Below are 5,410 nucleotides of genomic sequence, written 5' to 3' on the forward strand. Positions count from 1 at the left end.
CGGAAGTGCACCGCCGGCCGCGTCCGCGTGCGGCCGCTCTAGGACACGCCGGAGGTCCGCGCTCAGTGGCTCCTGCCCGGCCCTTCTTGGTGGGGAGTCTAGATGCGGCCTTGAGACACCTTCCCTGCCCCCCAGTGGGGTCCTCTCCTCCTTCTCTGCGCGCCCCAGTTCTCTGGGTAGGATGGTGGCGGGAACCCGTGAGAACCCGAGCGCCCCAAATGAAAACGTTTACTGTTCGGTTGTTTGTTTTTCGTGTAATGTTTTCAAAGAAGAGTGTTGTCCCTGATGCTTTGCTCATGCCTACGTTTGTGTTAATTCCTATTCTTTTGTTGGAACGAATCTTCCTTTCAGCCACTAAACCTAAAAGTTTAAGCTTTAGGTGCCTTAAGAGGAAAAAGCAATGTGCCCTTGAATGAGAAATCATATCAGCATTACTATTTATCATGAGTCTCCGCTCATAATCCACTATCCTATTCCAAGAATACGCCGGAATACTTGCTTGAAATCTGAAGCTGCCGGTGCTGTACTTGACACGAGCATTGCAGACGGGTTCTCTTAGGTAGTGCACGGCATAGCCTGCTGGACGTGAGCCTGCTGTGTGCAGAAACTGCACGGGGGAGATACACACCACAAGGGGAAAAAACTCATTCGGTTCAAATTTCAACATTTAGAAAATGTATTTCAAGCTCCTATGCAGTACCAGATGCACTGATTTTTGCTCGACGTTTTCGAGGTGGTCAGTTATACAGCAGCCAAACATAAGAAATGGAAGTGCTATGTCTGTGGAGTTTTTTGAAACTATCAGGGAGAGAGGAATCAAGAATACTTCTCCCCATCCCTCGTTTTGCTCAATAAACCATTAAGTAATCTACTTTGGGGGCTCTCCAAAGCCTTTATTTATTCAAGTATTAACTGAGCTCCAGCTTTGTGGGTAGTGTTATTTTCGATGCTGGGAGAATTTTAAAAATACGTTGTGGCCCCTGGTTTTAGTAGCATACACTGAGGTTGGAAAAAGATGTATCAGGAAACAATCAACTAACAATATGAGGGAACAAATGAGAAGACAAGAATGATAAGAATATGAGAAAAGGGGGATCACTCACCAGCCATGAGATTAGTTAACACATAGCTAGGTCTTACAGGATGGCTGACCTAGATCAATGTTGTGGTAATGGGAAAATAAGGTGGATTTGGTCACATTGGGTCTGATTTAGAAGAGTATTAAACACCGGATTTAACAAAGAACTTGACCTTTATTTATCCAGATACTTGCTTAGCTAAGGGCTCAAAAAGGCAGATCATTCTACAGCTAGTCTTGATCACAGCTCAGCTAGGGGGCCCCTCCCAACAGTATACCCTCCATAGACCTGCCCTTTCCAGAGATTCATGGCTTGTTTCTGTCTACCTAGCAATGCTTTCTACAACTCCCTGGAGATTATTGTATCTTTAGAGAATAGTGGATAGAACTTTTTGTTCATTTAAAAATTTTTCCATGATGGGAAATTTTACATATATACAAAAGTTGAGAAAATGTTTAGTGAACTTTAATGTGTAATCATCACTCACCTTCAACAGTTAACATCTGGTCCATCTTATTTCACCTATAACTCATGCCCCTCCAAAAGCAACAACAAAACCCTGGATAAATTTAAAGCAAATTCCAGACTACCATTTTATCCATAAACAATTCTATAAGCAGTTAAGGAACTTTTCTTTTTTTAAACTTCATCACTACATAATGATGGTGGGTGGTTGTGTATAAACATAAAATGACTTAAAAAATTACAACCATCATATCATTAAGATATTTTAATACCATCGAATCCAGCCACAGTTCAAATTTTCCTGATCACTTTATAACTTTTTAAAGCCTGTTTCCCAGAAAATATAAACATAATTATAAAAAATCACTCTAAACTTACCTCACCTGAAAAAGTTAACAGTAACTCCTTAATATAGCTTTGTTAAAACATCCTTATTTATTAATAACTGCTCAATGTTCAAATTTCCCTAATTATACCCCAAATATCTCATATGTAATTGGTTTGTTTGAATCAGGATCCAAAGGTTTACACATTGCATTTGGGAGACGTCTCTTAAGTGTCTTTTACAATTTAGTGGTTTATTCTTCATTTTTTTTCTTGCCATTTGTGGAAGAAATTGGGTCATTTGTCCTGTAGAATTTTGCAAATTGTGGACTTGGCTGGTTACATCTCCATGGTATCATTTAACACGTTCTTCTATCCTCTGTATTTCCTATCATATGGGAGTTTGATCTGATTCAAGTTCTATTCTTTGGCAAGTTGGTTTCATAGGTGATGCTGAGTACTGTTTAATTTAGTATTCTAATCCTTTCTGATTTACCATTTTAATATTAGGGCCTTGGAATGTGTACGTGGTGGGGGAGAAGTGAGAAATAATTCTTTTATTGCAATGTTAAACTAAGGAGGGAAATAGAGTATAAAGCTGAACAAAATGAAATGAAAAGAGGAGCAAGACTAGTACTCTATATGTGAATGTAAGTCTAATGATATATTCCCAGGGATCAAGTAGTCTGGGGGGTGTGTGTGTGTGTTTTAAGGTTTGATAATACCAAGTTTTAAAAGTGCCCTATATATAGCCACCTTTAAAAAAAGGTCATAACACATTTTTTTATGCATAGGAAAATTTTACTAAGAAAATACACACATCTCATTACAATATATCACAAAAGAGAAAAACAATTCACATCATTATGAAGTTTTCAGATTGATTCCTGGAACCATCTGTAATAAGTCAATTTGGTATAATATACTCTACAAAAGTCATTCCCCTTAAACTAGTACTCTCATAAACAATTACTGCAAGACTATTTTATTCCACCTCTTTATCTTAAATACAAAGGTGAGAAAGGCTAAACAGTGACTTTTGCAATGTGTGGGTTCCTTGAAGTCAATAATTAATGCTTGGGATGTCATCAAAGGGAACACAATATCATTGCAAAAATACAGTTTTAATTTCAATTCTTTTAAAGGCCATTAGGCAAAGTATAATGAAACATTAGGCAGAAATTTTGTCAAATATTTAGCCAAAATAGGTCTCCTCAGAAATTCCTTATTCCACACATACATTTTATATTACTACATTCTCACTGGTTCTCACCTTTTAATGGAAGAAGTTGAACATATGTATACAATAGATACCATTTAAAATATCCCACAGTTCAAACTCACATTGACATTGGCAGATTCACAAAGTATATAAGCACTATTGAAATCAATTTGCCCAGAAGTGATAGCAATTGGTGGTTCTGTGAAGATTACCAAATCAAAAGATGTTAGTGAACTAGCTACTAAGAACTTTTGGTATAATTTATCATATTCAAAAACAAATCTTTTATGTTTACATCAAATACTTTAAATGCTGGAGACTAATATGTAAAATAGGTTTATGCTGTATTTGAATCATGAATGGGAACAAAGTAAAAATCAAATAAACTGATAAAACACATTAAAAAGGATCTAAGACTAATACTAGGTGAAGATTTTTCATCTGAAATAATAATTCTTGAAGATAAGGTATTTAAGATCCTAATAAATTCGATTATCACAGAGGCCCTTCTTCCCTGAGAGGGCTGAGGCTATCGAGTCCCTGCTGTCACTCACCAGCTGAGAACTTGGACAAGGTGTTTAACCTCCCTGTGCCTAGAGTCCCTTCTCTGTAAAACAGATTGGGTGGCAGAAGACGATTGTGAAGATTAAATATGCTGATGCATGTACGATGCTTAGAACAATGCCTGGCATAGAGCAGATGCTATCCATAAAATTTAGTTTATCATTATTTGCTAACTGTACATACCTAACATGTTGGTGATAATTCAATGACTACATAGGAATTGACAATTTGCCAGAATATACATTTCAAATTAGGAAAGTAAGGGAGAATAATTTTTCTAGAATATAAAAGAATATATTGAAAACTGGGGAATATATACCCACAAATTTCCCCTTAGTCTTAAAACTTTAAAAATAATGTGCTGAATGTAGGGATAACTTCCCAAATAGCCAAGTAGCAAGTAAGTTTTTTTTTTTGGGAAAAAAGATTAAATAGACATATGAGTTTATTGGCAAAAACCTATTACGGAAAGATACAAAGCATTTCAGTTATTTCACTTAATTTATATATTTTATGCAACTCACCTATGAACACATTTCCATATCATACCCTTACTTTTCTCTTTGAAAGGCAATTTTCCTTATCCAAAAAAGGAAAATAATTATAGTCTTAAAATCTAATCACTAGTTTATCTGAGTAACTCTTAGAAAGGATTAAAGGATTAAAGATTAGGCAATAAGAGTCATATCCTAATTAGGCACAGTTGAATTTATTAAAATTTGAAACAAGGCAGTGAGCTTTTTCTCTGCTTACATGAAAACATCCTGATTTCAGGTGAAGGGAGTTTTCTATAGCTGAATTATCTTGAATATTTTACACATTAAGACAGTTACTTTATTTAGTTTGTCTATAGAGGATTTCTTTCATTATAACATTTAGATGTACATCAAAGTGCAACTCACCAATCGGTAGAACCAAAGTAAATAATGAATCAATGCCATTTTCTGTAGTTAGCGATATGCTGGCACCTGAACACGTGTGGTTTTTTCTTAGGTGGAAATATGATATTGGTTCTATTCATTCTTTAGGGCAGTCCCTTTAAATGGAATCCCAGTAGAGAGCTTTAAGATTTAATATTCTCAAGTATTATGTATGATTAACAGAGCTGATTCCATTTGGGAGATCTCAGCAGAACACTGGAGCTGTTCAATAGTCTGAAGAAGTTATCTTTGAGAGATTCTGAATGGTTTTGGAAAACAAGCTACTAGAGCATTTAGATGAAGGAAGGATTTTTCTAAGGCAAGGCTTTTCCCACTCCCCTACTATCTCTTTTGGGCTTTCTTAGTCATCTGAATTATCTGAAAGCAGTAAATAATGCTCTGCACCCTTAATAATTATTATGCTTTAGTCTTAATTCATAGTAACTCCTTTGCAAAAGAGAATGTAGAATCTTATTTCTCCAGAGGTTGATAATATAGAAAAAGAAAAGACAAAGGATAGGGTAAGTCATATCATAAGACGACCAAGAATAGAGAAGAAACAAATATCCATTTAATAGCTAAGCTTTTATAAATGAAAACTGATTGCTAGGTTTTACTTAATAAGTACATTAAAAATCCACAATATGGAACTGAAAAGTATTCTAGTTATGCAGTTCCAGAAAAATGTTTAAAAGTTCTGTATTAATTTTTGTTCTTATAAACATCCTTTAAAAACTATACATAACAAAAATATATAAAACCAATGTGTAAGAACACAATTCCAGTTATCTTTTTTCACATAGAGTACATGTTCTGTGAGCACTAAACTTAATTAA

Source organism: Pteropus alecto, unplaced genomic scaffold (assembly GCF_000325575.1).
Source record: "Pteropus alecto unplaced genomic scaffold, ASM32557v1 scaffold146, whole genome shotgun sequence".
Lineage (NCBI taxonomy): Eukaryota > Metazoa > Chordata > Mammalia > Chiroptera > Pteropodidae > Pteropus > Pteropus alecto.